Here is a 26,060-nt window from a genome sequence, read left to right as displayed (position 1 = left end):
TATTCTAATACTCATTTATTGGTCATTTTGGCCATCCACAGTACTCATAGTTTCCCAGCACCAAGGGTTGATTCTCTTCAGCTGAGTTTTCTTTGTTATCCACATTAAAGAGCAGATATAATATCCAAACATATGTAACTAATCTAACATTGATTAATGTGTACTAAGAATCTAGGGCAGTGGTTCTCAACCAGGGGGTCCCCAGATATTTTTGGCCTTCAACTCCCAGAAATCCTAACAGCTGGTAAAATGGCTGGGATTTCTGGGAGTTGTAGGCCAAAAACATCTGGAAACCCCAGGCTGAGAATCACTGATCTAGGATATTAGTTTCTCATGGCTAGTAAGTATTACACCCAGAGCACACACACACATCATACTAAAATCTTTCTGCATCTGTATAACATTGATTAAAACATATACTTTTTTAAAAATAGCTCTGTCTTTGTACTTTCTATTCTTCATAAGGAATTTTCCTGCAAGTGAATACACATATGAAATACTCTGAGGGGCTTTGTTTACACAGCATATTTACTCAAAAATAAGTTGCACTTTGTTCAGTTATTCCCTGGTAAGTAAACAATTTAAGATCCTCTTCATGTTTGCTTAAAAGTCCCATTGTGTTCAGTAGAGGCCTTACTCCCAGGTAAGTTTGGTTTTGAGGCACAATGAAGATCCTAACAGAGGTTCAGCCGAAACCAAGAGGGATTTGTTTCGGTGGCTTACGTCAGTGGGCTGAGAGAAAGTTGCCACGCCACACACAGATTCCATACACTGAAGATAAGGCACCTGGAAAGAAGACAAAACACTCTTGAATACTTTCATATCAGAAAGGAGAGAGCAGATAGCAGAGCTGGAACAAATTGTTTGCTTGAGATTCACAGATACAGACTTACATATGCGCTTACTTGAAAATTTACTCAGGTTCCAACATAAGCTTTATTTCACAAGTACTGACTTTGTTGTGTCACCTCAAGTAATTTCCAGTTTACGGTGGCCCACGAAGGGGTTTTTCTTGACAAAGTTTATTAAGAAGGGATTTTCCTTTGCCTTCTTCTGAGCAGTGTAGATTCATACAGTCCTGTTCAAAGCAGTAAACGTGCATTCTGAAACTGGATTATATAACAGTGTAGATCCAATCTGAGGCTGAGAAAATAGGACTTGTTCAAGGTGATTTCCATGGCTGAATAGGGGTTCAAACCCTGGTCTCCAGAGTCATAATTGAAGATTCAAACTGGGACATCATGCTCAATCTAGGTACAGTAGAGTCTCACTTATCCAAGACTCGCTTATCCAAGGTTCTGGATTATCCAAGCCATTTTTGTAGTCAATGTTTTCAATATATCATGATATTTTGGTGCTAAATTCGTAAATACAGTAATTACAACATAACATTACTGCGTATTGAACTACTTTTTCTGTCAAATTTGTTGTATAACATGATGTTTTGGTGCTTAATTTATAAAATCATAACCTAATTTGATGTTTAATAGGCTTTTCCTTAATCCCTCCTTATTATCCAAGATATTCGCTATCGAAGGTTCTGCCAGCCCGTTTAGCTTGGATAAGTGAGACTCTACTGTATTTACCTAACCTCTAGTACATAGATCCAAGTTGAATACCACAGTTGCCCCTCCACATCCACTTTTGAGGATTTAATTATCCACAGATTTTTTTAACATGCTCTCTCCAGTAATTTCTGTGTCCTCCATGACAAGTCCAGGGTCATCTTACACTGGATGATCTAGAAATAACATTTCTCTAAGCATTTTGTAGAGTCTAGCATGATTCTAAATTCAACTTCTGGCAGAAGTTGTCCATAGAGCTGTGCTGGAGGACAAAGCAATTACTAGAGACATGTGCTCAGGTTGAAAAAAAGTGTGTTTTTTTAATTTGTGTCTTTCCCGATGTTGTAGTGGTCCTGTGTCTCAAACCCCAGTGAATGTGGAGGACTGACTAAAATGGGTGATCAGTCAGAAAATCTCCTTTCAAAGATCTCTCCATCAACTCCATGATTTCAATTCACACTTTCAAAAAATAACAAAAAATACAAATAAGGAAAAACAATGTATGCATACATAAACATGCATACATAAGTTTCCGATGCCAATTCAAAGTGCAGGTTATTATCTACAAAGCCCTAAACTGTTCAGGTCCTGCATATCTTCGTGACCACATCCCCCCTATGAACCAGAATGGGCTCTAAGATATGCCGGGGAGGCTCTCCTTTCGGTCCTGCCACAGTCACACATGCAGTTGGTGGGGATGAGGGCCCCTCAGCTTTGAAAAGCCCTCCCCAGGGAGATTAGGCAAGCCACCCTTCGTAAGAACCTGAAGACCTGGATGTTTGAATAAGCTTTTGAGACTGTCTAGCTCCTAGTTGCTCTTCACAATTGTTATGCAGTCTTGCACTGTATCTCATGCTTCATCCCATGACTGCACCTTTTGCACTTATCTCATTCCCTTGCCCATTGTTTACAGCCTGGCCATATTCACATTGGCTTAACACCAGAAGAGCACCGTTTTAATAGAGTTTTAAGTTGTTTTATATGTCTATTTGTTTTATTTAACTGCATTTTATATTGTGTTTTATTTTATACACTGTTTTAAGCATTTTTGTGCCACGTGTAAGCTGCCCCGAGTCCCTTTGGGGAGATGGTGGTGGTACCAGAATGAAATTATTATTATTATTATGCATGCATGCATAAACAAAGACATACTTAAACAACAATCACATATCAAACTACAAAACCTACATCTCTAATTACATGTAACTCAGAACTACAAACATATATACTGTATGTGTGTATATTTATGTGTGTGGATATATAGATAGATAGATAGATAGATAGATAGATAGATAGATAGATAGATAGATATGGGGGATTTCTTTTTCTTTTTTTTATTAAAAGATGAAAGATGAAAGATTTATACAATCTGAAGAGAAACTGTATTTCCCCTTCCCAGGGCATTTTTATCAAAGTGTGCTTATTGTTTATTGGTATATGTGATTTTATTTGTTTATGGTTTGTTTTTTATTGCTGAGTTTTATATTGTTTGTTGCCTGGGCTTGGCCCCATGTAAGCTGCGCCGAGTCCCCTTGGGGAGATGGGGCGGGGTATAAAAATAAAATTATTATTATTATTATTACTATTATTATTATTAGTGCCCCACTCTATGCTGGTCATGGACCATAATAAAGTCTTGTTGTTGTTTATATTATAAATGTGTGTGTGTGTGTGTGTGCGCATGCGTGCGTTAATAGAGGCTTTCTTTTGGTTGGTTTCACTGTAATTTAATATTTTTTCTTTCACCTTATATCCAACAAATTGTTTACTTCTGTTTGTTTTAATATGAACAAAAAACAGATTGAAAGCGTGACAAAACTATTTGGTGTACGTTTAAAATATTATCTTATGACCACCAAGCATGTTACACTAAAAGCAGATCAGGTGGCAGCAGGTTGGAGGGGATTTATGGCAAGAAGAATGCAGCTCAGATTTGCTGGGGAAAATAAACAATTAGAGAGCTTACGTTTCTCATTTGTTATAAGCCTGCTAGACAAGTTCCAGTTGCCAACAGCTATGCCAATAAAGCAATATGCAGCTAATTTGGTCTGTAATAAAATAAATTCTGTAATGAAGAACCATCATTCTGCAGAACTGCACTTAATAAACGTGTGAAATAGAAATATCCTGATGCAAACATATCCATTCATTCTGATAATTATTTTTTTTAAAAAAAAAAAGAAATTAGAATCCAACATATCATATCGTTCCCAAAAATTCACCCGTACTTAAGTAACTGGCCCCCGCTCTCCGTTCTCCCGATGTAGACAACAAGCCAGGGACAGCGTGATTGGAATACAGATCCATTCATTGCTATGGAAACAAGAGACAAAGCTTGCATCGGGATTAAGAAATGCAAATCCACCAGAATGTGGCCTGTGCGTTCTTTATTAAGCTGTCCCTACACGGGCTGTAAAAGAGCCATAATATGTTTTATGTATAGCTAAATGGCTGGTATGAATTACTAAGAGGTTAACTCCAGTGTTCAAATTATTGTAAATCAGTGCTTAATGTCATTTATTTGTTTCTGCTTGTCACCAAACAACAGTTAACAGCCTTATAAAATCTTCTCGGAAGTGACCTGAACATATACAGCTAATACACTATTGTATGGCTCTTCCCGATATGTTTTGAAGGAGGATTTTTTCCCTTTACCCTTGCAGCCATAGTTACTACATTTCCTCTGAACATCAACTACTTTTTCCTTCAAAAATTGTTTTTTAATTGTCACCTAAACATAGAAATTGGTACCACCCCTACCATTTGGCTGTGTGAAGGAGCTATGGCAAGCAACAGATGTTGGCCATCAAAAAAGCAGAAAACAATTACTGTCTAAAATCTTCCAAATTCCAAAATTGTCCACATGGATGGCTGAGGTAGCGATACCTTTGCTTTTTGATGGTTCAATGCACCCAAAAGTTTCTGCATGCACAATATTATTGAAAATAAATTCAGGTTATGTGTTATAAGTTTTATATGAACTATGAATGAAATGTCATGTTTAGATTTGGTTCCCATTTTCAAAATATCTTATTAGGTAGACTTAATTAAATCAAATTTCTATTTTAGCTATAAAGTTTCAAGTCTAAAAAACCAAAAATTACTCTTAATTGGTAATTTAGTGGTTACAAAAGAATACCACAGTGCCTGTTGGAAACACTTGAAAACTATATCAATACACTTAGGCTTGATTGGACACTCAAGACTGCAAGTCCAGTCAGGCTTTCTTGCCTCATTGTGCATCTTATGTATGTTTTCAAAAGTTTGAGTTGAAAACAACCTTTCATTTGTAGCTGTCAACACATTAATGTTGTAGAAATCTGAAAAGGTTTCTTCCCATTCGGAAAAAAAAACTGTCTATCATGGGCAAGATGTGCTTCCAGTGCATTTGATGGTTTTTCTGCAGATGTAATCTCTTCCTAAAGACATTCATTGTAAAGTTCTGTGCACTTATTCAAGTTAGATTTTAAATTGCCACAATTAATTGGAAGGAACATTTGAAGATCCTGAACTACTTCTCTGTGCCTTGTAATCCGGCCTTGAAGGTGACTGCAGAAAAAGTCCAGAAGGAATCCTAACTTTTCCATCCATAGACTTCACCACTGATTTTGGTGTGCCAAAGATCTCCTGAAATTCTTTCACAGATTCTATGTGCATCTTCCTAGATTCTTCTCAGAGACTGTTGAAATGTTGTAGACAACAGAAAATGTAGTATCTACTCTTTGTAATGTTTGGCTAAGCTGTAGGGATGATGACAGAAGCTTTTCTTAGGATGTGTATGGTTGGTGGTATGTCTCAACGAAGATGGGAATGTCCTGATAGAGTTGGGCTATCTGGCAGAAGTGGACGATCCAACAGAATTGGACCATCCCAACTGATGTAGGATGTCCCGATGGAGGTTGTATGTTCTGACTGAGATTAAACAACCCGACTGAGATGGACCAAAAGCAGTAGGACATCCCAGCAAACTGGAAAGTCTTGACGGAGATGGGACATCCAGAGGGAGGTCGGATGAGATGGGAGGTCCCGACTGAGTTGGAACTGCTGACCGAGATGGGATGTCCCGATAGAAATAGACAGTCCCAACAGAAAGTGATGGTCCCAGAAGGAGGTGGGATGTCCCGACTGAGATGGGATATCCCGACAGAAGTGGACCTTCCTAAAAGTGGTGGGACATTCCAACGGAGGTGGAAAGTCCTGACAGAGATAGGACATGCCAAAGGAGGTGGGATTTCTGACTGAGATGGGATGTGCTGACAGAAGTAGATAGTCCCGATGGAGGTGGGACTTCTTGATGGAAGGGGAAGGCACAGAAGGCAGTGGGACATTCTGTCAGAGGTGGAATTTTCCACTATAGTTCCAATGTCCCAACTGAGATGGGGAAACCCAACTGAAGTAGACCTTCCTGAAAGTGGTGGGACATCCCTCCTGACAGAGATAAGATGTCCCAATGGAGGTGTCATGTCCAGACAGAAGTGGTGGGACATCTTGGTGGGTGTGGAATGTCCTGATGGAGATGGGAGATACTGACTGATATGGGATGTCCTGACTGAGATGGGATATTCCGACAGACATAGAGAGTTCCAACAGAAGTGGATGTACCCTGAAAGAGGTGGGACATCCCAACAGAAGTTGGACGTCTTAATGGAGGTGGAATGTCCCTATTGAGATGGGACATCCTAACTGAGATGGACTGAGATGAAACATCCCAACCGAGATGGGATGTCCCAACAGAAGTAGACAGTCCTGACGGAAGTGCATGATACATGAAGGAGGTGGGATGTCCCGACTGAGATGGGACATCCTGATGGAAGTGAGATATAATAATAATATAATAATAATACTTTTTTTTTTTATCCTGCCTCCATCTCTCTGCAGGGACTATGGGCGACTAACATGGGGCCAAGCCCAAAGAACAAACAGTAAACAAAATAAAATGCATATATAAACAACATCATCAAACAGGTAAAATGAACAAATTAAAACCACAAAATACAATATACTACAATAAAAACAATAAAATACAGAAATGATAAAAAGCAAAACCACCACTTAATGGCAAACAGATAGATAAAATGGGAGGGTAGTCTAGAAAAAAGTGCAGAGATATGAGTTGTACACACCGTTTTGTAGGGTGAGTAGACAAGTGCTGAAGTGGAGTGGGATAAGAAGTCAAGTTATTTCCAACAAAGGAGCAGAATAAAGTGCAAAATCATTTTCATTTAGATGGGGTCTGTCATGGGGATTAATTATTCGAAGGCACACTGGAAAAGCCAAGATTTTAACTCTTTTCTAAAGGCTGACAGGGTGAGATGTCCTGACAGAGGTCGGATGTCCTGACTGAGATGGGATGTCCTGATGGAAATGGACCTTCCCGAAAGTGGTGGGACATCCTAACGAAGGTGGAAAGTCCCGACAGAGATGGGACGTCTTGACAGAAGTGAACAGTTCCAACAGAGGTGGGACATTCATACAGAGGTGGGACGTCTTGATGGAGGTGGAATGTTCAGATGGAGATGGGAGGTCCCAACTGAGATGGGATGTTCCGATAGTAGTAGACAATCCCGACGGAAGTGGACGGTCCCTGAAGGAGATGGGACATCCTGACAGAGGTGGGACATCCAGGAAGAAATGTGAGGTTCCAACAGAGGTGGGATGTCCTGATGAAGTTGGGATGTCCTGACAGAGGGGGATGTCCTGATGGAGGCCAGATGTCCTGATTGAGATGGGATGTCCTTAAAGTGGTGGGACATCCCAATGGACGTGGAAAGTCCTGATGAAGATGGGACATCCTGACAGATGTGGGATTCCTGACTGAGATGGGACATCCCAACAGAAGTAGACTGTCCTGACAGATGTTGGAGAGGATGGTCCCAAACGTGGTGGAATAAACTGATGGAGGTAGAACTTCCTGACAGAGTTGAGATGTCCCAATGGATATGGGATGTCTCGACTGAGAAGGATGTCCTGATGGAAGTAGACCTTCCCATAAGCAGTGGGACATCCCAACAAAGTTGGAAAGTCCCAACAGAGATGGGACATCCCAATGATATGGGACACCCAGATAGAAGTGCATGATTCCAATGGAGGTGGGACATCCCTACAGAGGTGGGATGTCCTAATGGAGGTAAAATATCCTGATGAAAGTTGGATGTCTTGACTGAGATGGGACATCCCAACTGAAATGGGATGTCCTGACTGAAAAGGGACATCCCATCAGAAGTAGACAATCCAGATGGAAGTACTATGTCCCAATGGAAGAGGATGGTACCGAAGGCAGTCTCAACAGAGATTGGAATGCTGATAGAATTGAACCAATCTGACAGTGGTAGGAGGTCCTGACAGAAAAACACGGTCCCAAAGGCGGTGTCCCTTATTATCCCATATTATCAGTCTCACTAGCCCTGTTTCAATTTAAATTGTTCAGTACCAATCATAATTCAGAATTTCAGCTGCTGCTCTAAATGTATCATGCAGTCTTCCCAGATAAAACCTCTAGATGCCACCATTGGGTTATCATTATTGGGTTAGAACAAAGAAGTATACAGTTGATTCTCCGTATCTGTAGATTCTGCATCTACAGTTTCAACCATCTGCAGCTTGAAAATATTCAGAAATTATTCCAAAAAGCAAACTTTGATCCTGGCATTTAATACAAAGGAAACCACCTCATTATATTATTGTATATAGTCAAAGATTTTGCATCCATGGTGGAGTGGGTGGATCCCGGAGCCAAATTCCAGGGATATCAAGGGCCTACTGTAGTGATTTCTGCTGTCATGCAGAGGTATGGGTCTCCATTTATGCAAACATAAAGGAAAGCAAAGGAAGAGGTTTTTCTAAAACTGGCAGTCATTTCTATGCATGTTAAAGGAAGAAGGAGAAGAAATGGATATACGTACTTACTGTTGATGAAAAATCATCCAAAACGGGAAAAGATGTAATCAGAAAGGAAGTGGAATAGACATTTGCCAACCTTTTCTCTTCCTTAATTAACAACTAGCTCCTTAGCCTGTAAATGTTTGGTACATTATACTTTTCCTTAAATAGATATTTGTTCTGGTTCTTTAACAGATACAGGTTGAACATCCTTTATCCAGAAGTCCAAAATCTGAAATAGTCCAAAATTCGAAATTGTCTACATGGGTGACTGAGATAGTGACAAAAATTATAGTTTTTTGGTCATTCAATATACATAAGCTTTTGTTGCATGCAAAAAGAAAATCAGTGAAACTCTGTATAAAATTACCTTCAAGGGTATGTGTATAAGATGTATATAAATAAACAAATTTCGTATTTATACTTGGGCCTAATTTCCAAAATAAATATTTGTGTATGTATTCATGTGCAAATGCAGGTATTCCAAAGGCAAAGAAAACATATGTCTCTCTGCACATATGGAAAATGATTTCCTGAAGAAAAGAGTTTCATCTGTGTCTCAAAGCTCTTGAAAGCAGTTGAGAACACCCAGTGTTTTGAATCACATGGAGAAAATCCATGGATGGAAGAGCCTCTTATTTTCAGAAAATCACTTTCTGCATGAGAGAGTGAAGGAAATACGTGAGGAGACGATGGTACTACCATGCTCCCTCTCTTAATGTGTTTTGTCTTCATTCCTAACTGCCATACTATACAACTGTGGAGTTTTGTTTCCAAAAGGTATCAAATCTAACTGAACAAATTTTACAGAAATAAACAAATTCTGAGAATATGCATTATTTTGTTGTAAAATGCAATTTTTCAAAGCCCTGTATCAGTGATCCGATACATTTTGATAGTTTTGATCAGGCCTGTAGCGAGGGGACGGTTTTAGGGGTTCAACCCCCCCCCCCCCGAAATTTTTCAGGTTATAAAAAAACCTGGTTTACTCATGAATTTTAACTGGTTAACCAAATCCCCATGCTAAGTCTATGAGACACAAAACATTAAGAGTCCCTCCAGGCACTATCTCAAGCAGATATTGACAGGTTTGTAGCGGGGAGGGGTGTGTGCTAGGGGTTAACCCCCCCCCCCCCCGAAATTTTCAAAACCCCTCCCGAAATTTTTTTCTGGCTACGGCCCTGGTTTTGATGTATACATAATATTCTACTCCTAGTGTGGTATAACTCATTTTTCTTTTTTTTTCTTTTGAATTTGGTACCTTTTGGAAACGAACTTCACAATCATGGCACTATGATTTGACCTGACATGTCATGGTTGCATCCAGGGAATCCTGGAACATGTGTTTTGATGAGGCACTAAAGCTCTTTAGCTGGAAATTTGCTTAATCTGAAAATCTCAGTTTTTCATATTATGGAATTATGGCAATTAAGGTTTTTTTTCATGTCAGGACTTGAAAAACTGCAAGTCACTTCTGGTGTGGGAGAATTGGCCATCTGCTACAACGTTGCCCAGGAAACACCTGGATGTTTTGATGTTTTACCCTCCTTGTGGGAAGCTTCTCTCATGACTCCGCATGGGGAGCTGGAGCTGACAGAGGGAGCTCACCCACAATCTCCGCAGATTCAAACTGGCAACCTTCAGGTCAGCAACTCAACCTCCAGGTCGGCTGTCCTACGGACACAAGGGTTTAACCCACTGCGCCACCGGGGGCTCTTGGCAATTAAGGTGGAATCACAGCACTATAATGTTATACTAACCTAGTACATTAACATTCAGCTTATCTGTAGGATCCAATCAGTAAGGGAGAAAAGATTGGTCTGTAGTTGTGTGGGAGTATCTACTCGGCTCAGAAACAGCATCAAGACGGAGCTGAAGTATTTTTCTCAAACTAGAAAATGACAACATTGCATCTGTCAAATTAATTGGGCAGGGGTGCGTAGTTGCAGCCGATAATGTCCATGTTAGTCTGAAACCATTTGCAGTGCTATCCCCTAAAACCCTGAATGGGTTGACCTCTCTATTGAATGGGAAGCTACCATCTTCCATCAATAGTGTGAGTTAGACCATCTCTCAACAGAACAGCATTCCAAAAATGGAAGACGGTTCTAAAATGTTGTTCTTAAATTTTAAAATCTAACAGAAGGAAACAAAGGACAGAAATCTGACAAAGTGAGAAAGTTGTGTCACATTATTAATACAAAAGATCTTGGAGTCCTCGTGGACAACAAGTTAAACATGAGCCAGCAATGTGATGCAGCTGCTAAGAAAGCCAACGGGATTCTGGCCTGCATAAATAGAGGTATAGCGTCTAGATCCAGGGAAGTCATGCTCCCCCTCTATTCTGCCTTGGTCAGACCACACCTGGAATACTGTGTCCAATTCTGGGCACCACAGTTGAAGGGAGATGTTGACAAGCTGGAAAGCGTCCAGAGGAGGGCAACTAAAATGATCAAAGGTCTGGAGAACAAGCCCTATGAGGAGAGGCTTAAAGAACTGGGCATGTTTAGCCTGCAGAAGAGAAGGCTGAGAGGAGACATGATAGCCATGTACAAATATGTGAGGGGAAATCATAGGGAGGAGGGAACAAGCTTGTTTTCTGCTGCCCTGCAGACTAGGACACGGAACAATGGCTTCAAACTACAGGAAAGGAGATTCCACCTGAACATCAGGAAGAACTTCCTCACAGTGAGGGCTGTTCGGCAGTGGAACTCTCTCCCCCGGACTGTGGTGGAGGCTCCTTCTTTGGAGGCTTTTAAACAGAGGCTGGATGGCCATCTGTCGGGGGTGCTTTGAATGCGATTTCCTGCTTCTTAGCGGGGGGTTGGACTGGATGGCCCATGAGGTCTCTTCCAACTCTACTATTCTATGATTCTATGATTCTATGAGAAGGAAACAAAGGACAGAAATCTGACAAAGTGAGAAAGTTGTGTCACATTATTGATACAATACTAGCGTCCCTTTTGGTTTCACTTTTGTAAGGCCGACATTAATAAATGTATTATTTATTGTCTTTTTTATCCCACCTTTTTCCTGATATAGGGACTTAAGGCAGTTAATACCAAACATGACACAATACATTTATAACCTCAACCTTCAAGAGGGGGAAGCAGAGGGTCTTCTTATCATTTCTATTCACTTTGAATATGGAGTCCCGTGGAGCCTATCATAGGACGTAGAACTGCATTTGGTGGATTTTTTCTTTAAAGTGTATAGAAACTGAGACTTGTGAAGCCAGGGAAGAATCAACTCAACTACTCTCCCTGCGCCTAGAAACAGGCATTTAAGTTGGGATGGGAACTGTTGTATTTTAAAGTGTGATAGAAGTGTTGGGTTTTAAAGTGGGATGGCAACTATTGTTAAATTATCCATTTCCTTTGAAAACTGAAGGCCATTGAATGCCACACATACTCGAAAACTACCACACAGCCCCTGCCTCCTGCAAAATCCCACTCACCCTATCCCCAGCAGCCTGCCTCCCATCTTTGCATAAATTCCCAGTGGCAGAGGGACATGTTCACCTGACTGCAAAAGACAAGCAGGGATGGGGCCATCCTGGTCTCTCTAAGGAAGGAGTTTAAAGTTTCAAGAAGAGGCATTGAGAGAAGAGACATGTAGGTATATATCAAATTCCCTAATTTCTAGAGTTAGGTCACCTGGAAACACAGAACCTGTCACAATTCATGATCACTGTGTTCAATTTCTAGAACTAGAAGTGCCGTCACAGTGGTTGATGAAGCAGCTGCTCCCCCTGTGGCCAGAATCGAACATCCCCTCAGGAGAAGGTTAAATTGCCTCTGCGTCTGTCTCTGTCTCGGTTCTATGTGTATATGGGCATTGAATGTTTGCCCTATATGTATATAATGTGATCCGCCCCGAGTCCCCTTTGGGGTGAGAAGGGCGGGATATAAATACTGTAAATAAATAAACTTCTTAATGGCCTCTGGACACACATTATATCTACTTACCAAAAAAAGAGCTGGGAGCAACAGTAGGAAATGGCAATCATTGAATCTAAAATGAATTATTCCTTTTAGGGCTGACAAAAACCTGGAGAGGAGAAAGACAGATGGAAGATTATTTTTCAAGAAAATATCAAGAACATAAGGTAAAAATAAAGAATTGGCATCTGAGAAGTAGGAGCTGGGCAAGCCAGGCTGAAGGTTGCCAATCACAGCTTAGGGAATGCTGTGAAGGCAGTTACAAAACAGAGCCTGTCAAAGGTTAGATTGGATTTTGATTTCAGAAGAGATCTCAAGCATTTAGAGTAGGCATGGGCAAACTTTTTTGCCCTGTGGCCCATTGTGGGCCGGGTTGGGAGTGGGGGCCAGGCCAGGAGGGGGGTGGAGGAGTCCAGGATAAGGCAGAGCTGGGAGTGAAGCGAGCCCAAGGGCTGAGGGCAAGGCAGTAGGTGGAGCTGGGGTAAGGGGGCAGGGCTGGGCAGGGTCAGGGGCAGATCTCCCTCAGGCTTTCCTCCCAGCATAAGGATGAGGCTGCTCACCCGATCCTTATGCTGGGAGGAGGTTGAGAGTTTGGAGGTCCCTCAGCTCTCGCCTGCCTCTCCCTTATGCCAGAATCAGGATGAGGCCTCACATCCTAATGCCTGGAGAAGGGAGAGATAGGCAGCGGACGAGGCAGCATTGGAGCCACTTTGCCCACCACTTATTTCTTGGCCCGGGGGCATTTCCCGGCATCAGGACAAGGTCCTGTCTCATCCTGATGCCATAAGAGAGGAGAGGGAGGTGGCAGGCGGGCCAACTTTAAAGCTGTTTCACCGGCCACTTGCTCTTGGCCCATGGGTATCTCCCGGCATCAGAAGGTGACCTGCCTCGTCCTGACGCTGGGAGGAAGGCCTAAAAGGCACGCAGCAACTGAGAGCACTGCAGAAGGCTACCAGCCTCCGTATGCTTTCCTCCCTTACCCTTTCTGCATAAGGACGTGGCGGGCCACCGCATCCTTATGCCCAGAGGGTGGGGAAATTTTTGAGGGATGGACATAAGCGCCCAGACGGCCATGTCTGTCCTGCAAGAGTTAGTTTGCCCATGCCTGATTTAGAGACAGGAAGAGCTGTAACATAGGCAAGATAGTCAGCCAGAGGGGAGAACTGACAATGGTTTTGAAGAATTGTGAATAGATAGATTGTACAGGAGTTAACATGTTATTTTTGTGTCTTAATAAACTTCCATTTCTTTGGGGGGTTTTTATAACTGTCTTTGTCTATGCATATAAAGTTCTGTGGAAGACCTGATGATACCACAGCAAACCCACAACAACAACACATCCACTGGTCCACATAGGGGTTTATTTTGGTCCAGGGAGGAATTATGTAGGGGTGGGGGAAGAAAGGTTAGTAACAAGAGCCAAAGGGATGGGACTGAGTGAGCCAGGCTGGAAAGGAAATCTGTCACAATTTCAATCTTCTATGTATATAAAAGTCAGTATGTACGTCCTATCCTATAGGTGATCACTTGTGGCCGAGTATGATTGTCTTCCAAGGGTAGAGTCTTGACAGTCCATAAACCTGTTCTGAATACACAATGAGGACATAGATTTCCAGATAGAAGATGGTCCCTTCATTTGCTTGACATGCCTTCCCCTCTATTTGTGCATGCCTTCCCCTCTATTTGTGCCTCTTTAACATTCAATTGACCTCCAGCTGACCTCCAATTACAATGCTCAAGTGCCAGGGCTTTTCAGTACTCTGTGTTTATTTCCATTTGTTTAGGTTCGCTTTAAGCCCATCTTCCAAAATACTGGCATTTGTCTGCTGTCTTCTCAAGAGATCTGCAGGATTTTTCAAAGGCAACTCTGATGGAATCTTTTCACAGGCATACAACAGAGTTGGAAGGACTCAAACACTCTTCACTTCACTTCACTTCACTTTATTTCTTAATTAGTCGCTCTCCATCAGAGTGCTCCAAGCGACTTACAATTTAAAATATCATTCCACAATATAAAAAACATTCAACATAAAAACATTCAACATAAAAACATTCAACAGTGACTATTTGGCAAATTAGATCTGATTTACTTAAATGCACAACCAAATAGCCAAGTCTTGAGCGCTTTTACAAAAGGTCGCAACTCCGACATTGCTCTAACATATGGAGGCAATGAGTTCCACAGAATTGGAGCATAGGTCGAAAAGGCTCTACACCTTGTAGCTTCCAGGTGTACCTCCCTAGGGCCCGGTACATATAGGAGATTTTCCTGGGAGGATCGAGGTGACCACTGATGGAAAAAAGGAATGAGGCGGTCCCTTAAGATATAATGGTCCTTGGCCATTTCGAGCTCTAAATCAGGATCAGTATCTTGTAAGAGATCCGATGTTCTATTGGTAGCCAATGCAGTTGTTTCAGAATCGGTGTAATATGGGATCTTATAGATGATCCTGCTAGCAGCCTGGCCGCCGCATTTTGGACCATTCGGATCTTCTGGGTTTTTGTCTTCGGAAGGCCGGCATATAAGGCATTACAATAATCCAACCTAGTGGTGACTGTTGCATGGATTACCGTTGCCAATGCTTCTGTTGAAAGCTAGGATGCCAATTTCCTTGCCTGGCGAAGATGAAAAAAGGCCTGCTTACTTATGGCAGTGATCTGGGCCTCTATGGTCAGCGATGAGTCCAACACAACCCCAAGGCTTTTAACAGTAGCAGACGGAACCAGAACTTCCCCATCAAAGTCAGGCAGTGACTAGATTAACTCTGGTGGCTGGCCAGGCCAGAGTATCTCAGGTTTTGCAGGATTCACTTTTAGTATACTCGCTCTCAGCCAACTCATCACTGCTTCCAAACACAGCTTTAAGTTCTCAGGAATCGTGGTTGTCCCAGGTTCGAGATGCAAGAGTAGCTGGATATCATCTGCTTACTGGTAGCACTCTGCTTCATTTGAAAATATGCTGCTCTCACAGAGCTCAGTTAGTGTTGTATTTCAGTGTCAATGTCAACTTTTGTGGAGATGTGACTGCATGGGTAGCAGAAATAGTCAACATTTTCTAGTGGTAAACTATTAAGCTTTATTGCTGGCATTGCAGAAAGATTGATTTGTGCCTGATGATAGACCACTTTGGTTTTCTCAATGTTCATTAATAAGCCAAGTTTTTCATCTGCTTCTGCGAAGGTTTTTTAAGTGACTTGTAGATCTTCCTCTGAATGAGCACAGACTACATAATCATCAGCATATTGGAGTTCTATAACAGAAGTTGATGTGAACTTAACTTTTGGCTTTCAGCCTGCTAAGGTTAAATAGTTTGCCATTTGTCCAATAGGACTGTGTGATCGATTTCAGAAATCTTCATACATCTACTGATTTTAGGGAATCTTTTAAAGTTTTGACAAAAACATTTTTTTAAAAGCCACAGCAGCTATCTCATTTAATATCTCTCATATTAACCAATAGAACTTCTATTTAGGGATTTCTTCCCAGCCCAACACAGAGATTTGCTTACCACAAGTATCAGTCAGTCCTCCTCTTTGCAGATTCAACAATTTATTGGAATTCTGGCTAGCTGCTGCTATGGAGGGACAAATATCTCCCCTATCCTGACTGGGGCTTTCTGATGCTGAACAGAATTCTGGGAAATGTAGTTTAGGTCAGGGCCTTTTGAATTCTCTGGCAGAGGGTTCCTCACCTTCCCAAACTACATTTCCCAGAATTCTGTGCTTTCTCAGTCTCTTTCCCAGATAACTGCTTTCTCCTTGCTGCTTTCCTCTCCTAATGGCAACAGGCCATTAATTGAAAGTGGAATGGCAGCCTTTTTGGCTTGGCTTTGCTTGCTTGCGCTGAAAATGAAACTGTCTTTGGGAACTTCCAAGGTTTACAAATGAAAAAGTATTGGGTAAGTTTCAATTCTTAAGTTTTTGGTGCAGGCCACACTCGCGTCATAAGTATGAATTTAAAACATTTAACTTATGAGGACTAATTATAATTTTGCACAACTCTACTGTCCAATATGTGACTTCCACAACAGGTGGGAAGTCAAGCGTCCTGTCAACAAGGTGTGGAATTATAGCAACAAAGATATAAAATAGTGTTGGGGCAATAATGCATCCCTGTTTGGCATTTGATCCCACTTTAAATTGGTCATTTTGGGAGGTATTGCTGTCCAATATTGTTGCTCTCATCCTGAGCTACAGGATGTTCACAAATTCATCACGGCATCTGATTTTCAAGAGGACGGTCCAGAGAGCATTACAATTTACTGGTGTTGAAGTCCTTTGCAAGGTCAATGAATATCCTGTGCAAAGGTTTCCTGCATTTTTCTTGGCGTTGTCATGTACTGTAAATCATATCTATTGTTTCTCTTGTGAAGGGAGGGGGAGCCATTCTGGGAGGATGTCTTCTGAAATAGGTAGAAGGCAGTTTGTGAGGATTCTTGCAGGGGTTTTTCTGGTAGACGTTAAAAGGAAAATACCTTGATGGTTCTACATTCTGTTATTTCTCCATTCTGAGAAAGGTGATGGCCTTCTCAGTCACCTGCACTTTTTCAATGAGCTTGTGAAGTTGTTTTGTCAGCTCAGACCCATTTCTTTAAATATTTCAGCAAGGATTCCATCAGCTCTACATTTTTTGTTATTTTTTGGTTGGTTGGTGACTTTGCTGACATCCTCCATGTTGTAGTTGAGCCAAGGGGCAGTAATGGTTCTATGGGTGAAACTGCTGGAAGGAGAAAAAGGGCTAATAGAGAGCAGGTGCTTGATGAAGAACAACAAGTAAAGCGGGTCCGGGAAATACTTATGGCTCCTTCAGAGGATGAGACGTTTTATGGGTTTTCTAGTGATGAAGAGTCTATGTTGGAGGATGATGGTTTCACAGAGAGTAGAGGAACTAAAAGGTCTACTCGAGAGCAGGAGTCGGATGAGGAAAGAGAAAGGAAAAAGATCCGGGATATACTCACTGCTCCCACGGATGAAGAGACATTTGAGGGGTTCTCTGGGAATGATGGGTCTGGGAGTGAGATGGACTCAAGTAAATGTGGATGATAAGCCAGCTCATGGGGCTGCATCAAGGGATTGGCAAGCCTCTCATACTCCTGGGACATGGGGAGATCTAAGTCTTGAACGAAGATGGAGAGACTGGAGGGATGAGAGGCAAGGTCCACAAATGAGATCAAGATCAGCTGAGGATGATGAGGACAGGGTGGAGGCCTCATCAGCATCGGAATCCGATGAGTAAGTTAAAAGTGGAGTTTCAAGAGCTATTGCCTTGCAGAAGGCAAGGTGTTGTTTTGGGGACATTGCTTTGTCGCTGCTTGTTCTCCTTGGGTCCTGGCTGTACAACTTCCTGATAATCCGGATTGAATCCTGCTTTGGTGTTCCTGGCTTCTGACTCCTGTTCGGCCCCTGACAATGACGGTTCCAGTTTGGAGTTTCCAGTTTGGCGTTTGCTTTGATGTTCCTGCTCCAGCGTTTCCAGTTTGGCGTTTGCTTTGGCGTTCCTGCTCCGACGTTTCCAGTTTGGCGTTTGCTTTGACGTTCCTGCTCTGGCGCTTCCAGTTTGGTGTTCACTTTGGTGAGCCTGCTTCAGTGCTTCCAGCTTGGTGCTTGCCTCGGCGTCCCTGCTTTGGCACCCTCGCTTTGGCGTTTCTACCTCAGCATTTCTGGCTACTGAACCCGGTCCAACTCCTGACTATGTCTGTGCTTGCTCCTGGCTTGGCATCTCTAGTTTCCTCTTTTGGTCTTTGAAACTCGGCCTGGCTTTCGACTACACTTCTGTTTGCTGCCTTTTGGGAGCGTTTAGCTCCTCTTTAGCCCTTTGAGCCACAGCATCACGTGGCGTCAGCTTTGGTGGCGTTTGTGTTATGTTTGATGCAGATTATCAAGCCAGATAATCCGGATTATCCTTTTGTTCTTGCTTTTTGACTTCTTTTGAACTAAGACTTTTACCTTTTAAAAGAAACACTGCAGTTAAGTGTTTTTTTAATTTAAAACATCATTTAATAAACATTTAAGAACTTTTATTGTGTGTGTGGCTCTTTAAGAGGTGGCTGTATCACGACACTCCAAATCAGGTAGTGCTGCAAACTCATCACTGGTTTGTTATTGCACGAAAACCTCTTCAGCCACATTGGAATTGCAGTTATCCACTTATATATGTATGTATATGTATATATTTGTTTGATTCGTCAAGACTTCTACATAGCTTGATGGAGCTGGACCAAACTTCTGATACGTACCCTTCATGATCCAACATAAAATACTGATGGGATATCAACTAAAAACACCCCATTTTGGGAGCAGACTCCCCCAAAATAAAACATTCTGATGCAACCACATGAAGTCAGTATACAGATAGAAAAGCTCATTCACACTTCCAGCCCATGAGATTCACATTGCAACGCTTAGATACAGCCAGCAGAGGGAAGTATATAGATACAAAGGCTAATTCAGAGAGAGACCCTGAGATGAGAAATGGAAGAGGTGACTGTTGACATGTAGATATTTAGAGATTTCTTAAGGGATGTGTTCTCACAAACCTGGAAAAAAAAAAAAGAAGCAAGCGAGTTGGAACCAAAGCTGCTTAGATATGAGACAAAAGCACTGGCCTAAAGGCCACAAAGGAGATATCCACCCCAGATAAGGAAGTAAATAATTGAACAAAGATTTATATTTTAAAAGGGGTAGGGATTTGTGAAGTTGGGGTAAGACATGAGGGTTACATGTGAAGGCAATGCCATCTGGAGTCCACACTGTGCCATATATCCCAGTTCAAAGCAGTTAATGTGGGTTTTTAGCCAGATGCACTATTTACAATAATTGACTATAATTCTGATAATAAGAATAATAATAACAATAATAATAATACATGATAACATGAATATGTCTAGAGGGGGGTGACTGAAATAATGTATTTATTTTATTTATTACAATATTTATATCCCACCCTTCTCACCCAATAGGGGACTCAGGGCGGCTTACAATAAAACACATATATAAAATTGTACAATCAAGGGTTTGGAGAACAATGTGGAAGAATGGCTTCAAACAAATAATCCACATTACTTTCTTTGAACTGGATTGTTTGTCTGATAATAATTATAAGAAGAAGAAGAAGAAGAAGAAATGATAACATGAATATGTCTAGAGGAGAGTGACTGAAATGATCAAGGGTTTGAACAACAACCACTATGAGGAGCGGTTTAAAGAGCTGGGCATGTTTAGCATGCGGAAGATAAGGTTGAGAGGAGACATGATGGCGATGTGTAATTATGTGAGATGGCAAAATTTGGAGGAGGGAGCAAGCTTATTGTCTTCTACCTTGGGGACTAGAACGTGGAAGAATTGCCTCAAACAAATAACCCACTTTACCTGCTTTGAACTGGATGATAGGAGACATGATAGCCATGTACAAATAAGTGAAGGGAAGTCATAGGGAGGAGGGAGCAAGCTTGTTTTCTGCTGTCCTGCAGACTAGGACACGGAACAATGGCTTCAAACTACAGGAACATCAGGAAGAACTTCCTCACAGTGAGGGCTGTTCGGCAGTGGAACTCTGTCCCCCGGACTGTGGTGGAGGCTCCTTCTTTGGAGGCTTTTAAACAGAGGCTGGATGGCCATCTGTCGGGGGTGCTATGAATGTGATTTCCTGCTTCTTGGCAGGGAGTTGGACTGGATGGCCCATGAGGTCTCTTCCAACTCTACTATTCTATGATTCTATGATTCTATGGATTGTCTGTCTTATATTAATAATAATGATAATGATAATAAGAAATGATAACATGAATATGTCTAGAGCAGAGTGACTGAAATGATCAAGGATTTGGACAACAATCCCTATGAGGAGCGGTTTAAAGAGCTGGGCATGTTTAGCATGTGGAACTCTGTTATTCATTCTATTCACCTCTATCTTCTATCTTTTCTTTCTCGATGATTGGTTTGGGGGGGCACCAAAATTCTGTTTCGCCTACACTTGAAAATTACCTTGGGCCGGCTCTGGTCCCAACTATTACAACTCCCAAATGTCAAGGTCTATTTTCCCCAAACTCACATTTGGGCATATTGAGTAGTCATGCCAAGTTTTGTCCAGATCCATCATTGTTTGAGCCCACAGTTATCTCCGGATGTTGGTGAACTACAACTCCAAAACTCAAGGTCAATGTCCACCAAACACTTCCAGTATTTTCTATTGGTCATGGGAGTTCTGTGTGTCAAGACTGGTTCAATTCCATCATTGGTGGAGTTCAGAATGCTCTTTGATTGTAGGTAAACTGTTGTTGTTTATTTGTTCAGTCACTTCTGACTATTCGTGACCTTATGGACCAGCCCATGCCAGAGCTTCCTGTCGGCCATTGCAGCCCCCAGTTCCTTCAAGGTCAAGCCAGTCACTTCAAGGATACCATCCATCCAACTTGCCCTTGGTCGGCCTCTCTTCCTTTTTCCTTCCATTTTCCCCAGCATTGTGATCTTTTCCAAGCTTTCCTGTCTTCTCATTATGTGGCCAAATACTTCATCTTTGCCTCTAATATCCTTTCCTCCAGTGAGCCACCGGGCATTATTTCCTGGAGGATGGACTGGTTGGAACTTCTTGCAGTCCAAGGCACTCTCAGAATTTTCCTCCAACACCAAAATTCAAAAGCATCTATCTTCCTTCGCTCAGCCTTCCTTATGGTCCAGCTCTTGCATCCATAGGTTACTATGGGGAATACCATTGCTTTAACCATGCGGATCTTCGTTGCCAGTGTGATGTCTCTGCTCTTCACTATTTTATCGAGGTTGACCATTGCTGTCCTCCCAAGAAGTAAATCTCTTCTGATTTCCTGGCTGCAGCCTGTGTCTGCAGTGATCTTTACGCCTAGAAATATAAAGTCTGTCACTGCCTCATGTTTTCTCCCTCTATTTGCCAGTTATCAATCAGTGTGGTTGCCATAATCTTGGTTTTCTTGATGTTTAACTGCAACCCAGTTTTTGCACTTTCTTCTTTCACCTTGGTGATAAGGCTGCTCAGGTCCTCCTCACTTTCAGCCATCAGAGTGGTATCATCTGCATATCTAAGGTTGTTAAAGTTTCTTCCAGCAATCTTAACTCCAGCCTTGGATTCCTCAAGCCCTGCATTTTGCATGATGTGTTCTGCGTGCAAGTTGAATGGGGAGGGTGAAAGTATGCAGCCTTGCCATACTCCTTTCCCAATCTTGAACCAGTCTGTTGTTCCGTGATCTGTTCTTACTGTGGCTACTTGGTCTTTATACAGATTTCTCAGGAAACAAACAAGGTGACTTGGTATTCCTATACCACCAAGAACATGCCACAATTTATTATGATCCACATAGTCGGAGGCTTTACAATAGCCAATAAAACAGAAATAGATGATTTTCTGACACTCCCTAACTTCCTCCATCATCCAGCGGATATTGGCAATTTGGTCTCTTGTTCCTCTACCGTTTCTGAACCCAGCTTGTACATCTGGCAACTCTCGCTCCATGTATTGCTGGAGTCTACCTTGAAGGATCTTGAGCATTACCTTACTGGCATGTGAAATAAGTGCCACTGTACGAAAGTTTGAGCATTCTTTAGTCTTTCCCTTTTTAGTATGAGGATATAAATTGATTTTTTCCAATCTGATGGCCATTCTTGTGTTTTTCATATTTGCTGGTATATGGCATGCATCACCTTGACAGCATCATCTTTCAAGATTTTAAATGACTCAGCTGGGATCCCATCGTCTCCTGCTGCCTTGTTATTAGCAATTCTTCTTAAGGCCCATTCAACCTCAGTCCTCAGGATGTCTGGTTCTAATTCACTCACCACACCATCAAAGCTATCCTCTATATTATTATCCTTCCTATACTTCTGTATATTCTCGACACCTTTTTTTGATCTCTTCAGCTTCTGTTTGGTCCTTACCATCTTTGTTTTTGATCATGCCAATTTTTGCCTGAAATTTTCCTCCAATGTTTCTGATTTTCTGGAAGAGGTCTCTTGTCCTTCTTATTCTATTGTCTTCTTCCACTTCCATGCATTGCTTGTTTAAAAATAGTTCCTTGTCTCTTCTTGCTAACCTCTGGAATTGTGTATTTAATCTCCCCCTATCACTGTTTCCTTTCACATTCCTTCTTTCTTGGGTTACTCCCAGTGTCTCAGCAGACAACCATCTTACCTTCTTGGTTTTCTTTTTCTTTGGGAAGTACTTTGTTGCCGTCTCCTGAACAATGTTGTGAACTTCTGTCCATAGTTCTTCTAGGACTCTATTTAGTAAATCTAGTCCCTGAAATCTATTCCTCGCCTCCGCTGCATATTCACTAGGAATATTTGTGAGATTATATCTAACTAGTCTGTGTATTTTTCCCAATCTCTATAAACTATAAATCCCAGAAACTACGACTTCCAAATGACAAATTCAATCCCCCCAACATCACCAGCATTCATATGTAGATGTATCAGGTATTTGTTACAAATTTTGTCCAGTGAATGTAAATACATCCTGCATATCAGATATTTACATTACGATTAATAACAGGAATAAAATTACAGCAATGAAGTAGCAGTGAAAATAATATTATGGTTGGGGTGGGGGGGGGGGTCACCATAACATGAGGAATTGTATTAAGGGGTTGCAGCATTAGGAAGGTTAAGAACCACTGTTCTATAGTCTCCTGAAAAATCGCCAAGATCTTTGAAGACAGACGAATGGCTTTCTCATAATATATTGTGCTATATTATCACATGCCAGATTTCTACCATTTCTCCTAGATATCCATATGTGTTGACCCTTAAGTCAATGATGAATGGTATGGAATTCAATAATTGTGATTGCTATATGTGTACCCATTTTCAAAGTTTTTTCCCCCTTCTGTCTGCTTCTGAGAGTATACTTTGAGCATCTAAGTACATATGTAATTTCATTATGAGCATGAAGGAGTTGCTTCTGGAGTGAGAGAATTGGCCGTCTGCAAGGACATTGCCCAGGGGACGCCCAGATGTTTTGATGTTTTACCATCCTTGTGGGAGGCTTCTCTCATGTCCCCGCATGGAGCTGGAGCTGATAGAGGGAGCTCATCCGCGCTCTCCCTGGGTGGCATTCGAACCTGGCAGCCTTCAGGTCAGCAACCCAACCTTCAAGTCACAAGGCTTTTATCCCCTAGGCCATCGAAGGCAACTCCGGTTGCTCCTGACATGAAAAAAAATATGAGCATGAAGAACACTTTTGTTTCTCTTTACTGATGCTTGAGCAACTCAGGTTGATAAGCTTGTACAATCATCTTTTGAAGAGCTAAAACAGTATCCAGTTGCCATTGTTGTTATTTTTCATAATGAAGATCTACTGAAAGACAGTCTCATGAGGTTAGCTTCTCATGCATCATGCTTAAACATTCTGTGTAAAACAAAAGCAAACCATTGAATGCTTTGGGAGCCTTTGACTGTAGAGGTTAAACATGAACTTTTCTTATATGGTGTTCTATAAAAGTTTTCACCACTTGCATCTACTGAACTTTGTGAGCTGGGTGAAATGGTACCAAGATTTCATCAGCTTAATTTTGATAGTATAATATGCTCGCCGGGTAAGCTTTAGATATTATATCTAAGCTGGAGAATTCTCTGAATTGGTTGAAATACCTAATCCACTTAGGCCACATTCCACAGGACTCGAAATCAAACTAGTCTGACAGATATGGGCCTAAATGGATTCATTTTTTTCAAACTGGGGAATGTTGTGATGTAGAGTCAGGACTTGCTGAAATATCCTCCACCATTCCAGTCCTATTCCATTACAGTGTGGTTCCTCCCACCCTGCTGTGCAGTCTGCACTCACTGCTGCTGCGCTATGATAGTTTTTGACATCTGCACATGTTAAAGCCAATAAGAACTTCTTTGCACTGAGAATGTGGTTGTATTTTGAAGAGTCAGAATTTAGCCCCTTCCGATCGCATTATGAATGGACACCACTAAGAAACAGCTTTATTACAACTTATCCATGAACAAAGGAGCCTGTGAAGTCTTAGCTCTGCCTTTTCCTCTCCTTTGCTTTAGTTCTCTCTGTTTAGGTTTTCCCAATAGTGTAGATAGATACCTCCATTTGTATTAGTTTTTGAATGGAGCATGAAATCCCCCTAGAGGCCAGCCTTAGTTGGTTTAGTCCATCTGCCTGTTCAGAGCTCTCTTGCTAGATTCCCCCCTTTTTTGCAGTAGAGTTATAGAGACTACAAGCCTGATTGTTGTCTGGAAATCCTAGGCCTAGCAATTCAAAACAGGCATCCTTAGCACTAAACACTGCATTCAGCAGCATTATTATACCACCTTTGACCATCTTAGGCTTCACAAAGAAAGAAGATTAAGACAGCCCTTGTGCTCCAGCTTGTGAGCCACTGCTTTACACCAGAGACAGAGGACTTTCAAAGACTCCAGAGAGATGACTGCAATCAGCAAAAATTCCTTTTGCAATGTATTGTTTTAAGCTATCTTTCAATAGCCCCATGTGGAATCAACCCTTTATTCATCTTGTTTTCAGTAAACTCATTTTGGTTATTTTTCACCTTGCCTAAAGTGCCTCTGTATGTTAAAGGTCTTGATCTTAATAGAAGATATACAGATAGCCCCCGAGTAAAGCCCAACACTATAGTTTTCCCAAAGGCTCGGGCATGCCATCCCACAGTCTATTTGTGATGAAAGGATCTAAAGAGACTACATTTCTGTCTCTGGGAATGTCTGAAGGATACATAGATTTCCCCAATTAAAAATGTGGGAGACAGAAGTAGCTAGAATTGTAAGCCTCTGATTTATCTATATTTCACCATGTGTGCCTTTACTGAAATATATTCCCTATACCAGACCCTTCAGTGTTTCACAGATAAAAATTGGGACACATCTGGCCAAGCACATCAGAGTGTGGTTAAGATGACAAAAATAATTAATGAAGAAAAACACACAAACTACAAGAAGCTTCAGCTATTTGCAACCTACTGGGAAGAGCAAAATTCTGCCTCTCATCTCCTATTTCCTCTCCTATTTAAATTGACTGCAAACTACTTTTGCACTTTGAATTCTGTTTGCAGTGACTGAAGTAAGCTGTGGACAAAGGAGGAAGGTGGAGGGAGAGAGAAACCAGACCATTTCAAAAGCAGCTGAAAAAATGGAAGGACAAAGGATTAATTGGCACTCATTGTCAAAACAAGATGGTTGGAGGGTATGCCTAGACTACATCTCCTACAATATGTAGGCCTAAATAACTCTCTGAAATATATTTTTGCTTAAAACTGCTTTATATTCTAGGATCTGTTGTCAGTAACCCCCTACCTTGTATTTCTTCTTTTCATGATGGGCAGTTTTTCCCTCTGTTTCTGGGGTGAGCCGTCAAAGCGTTCAAAAGGCCTAAGTCTGCACACAGTTACGTCTGATGCTAAACTGAACCTAATGGTCTCTAGAGCATCATTTATATTCCTGGATCTCCATGGAGACCAGAACTCAGGCATTGTGAAAGAAGAGGGAGGGAGGACCCTGTAGCAGTATATGGCAATGCCAGGTCATAACGGTTGTTCAGGGAGACAGTGTCAGTGGCAACAGAAAGACCTGTCATCAGGAAGAGGAGGGGGAAACTATGTGAAGGGCTAGAGGCTTAAAGGTAGGCTATCTTAAACAAAAATGGTGATACATTCAGTTCCATGGGTAGGTGCCCAAATACCATA

General features: G+C 41.6%; 1 long non-coding RNA gene across 9 annotated transcripts; it reads right to left on the bottom strand.

Annotated features, from left to right (window-relative positions):
• LOC134298196 (uncharacterized) lies at nt 1-26,060 on the bottom strand. 9 transcript variants are annotated; one of them, XR_010005141.1, is made up of 5 exons: nt 25,672-26,060; nt 12,413-12,494; nt 8,468-8,676; nt 894-3,613; nt 1-786 (listed from the first exon to the last, which is right to left on the bottom strand). It is a non-coding gene; the product is annotated as an uncharacterized LOC134298196 (long non-coding RNA). The 9 variants fall into 9 exon arrangements; XR_010005145.1 differs by having other exon boundaries at nt 1-1,078; nt 3,532-3,613; nt 25,672-26,047; XR_010005148.1 differs by having other exon boundaries at nt 1-1,078; nt 3,532-3,613; nt 8,472-8,676; nt 25,672-26,047.

The sequence above is a fragment of the Anolis carolinensis genome, chromosome 4 (genome assembly GCF_035594765.1).
Source record: "Anolis carolinensis isolate JA03-04 chromosome 4, rAnoCar3.1.pri, whole genome shotgun sequence".
Lineage (NCBI taxonomy): Eukaryota > Metazoa > Chordata > Lepidosauria > Squamata > Dactyloidae > Anolis > Anolis carolinensis.
The sequence above is the reverse complement of the archived record's forward strand: the minus strand, read 5'-3'. Positions and strand labels throughout refer to the sequence as shown.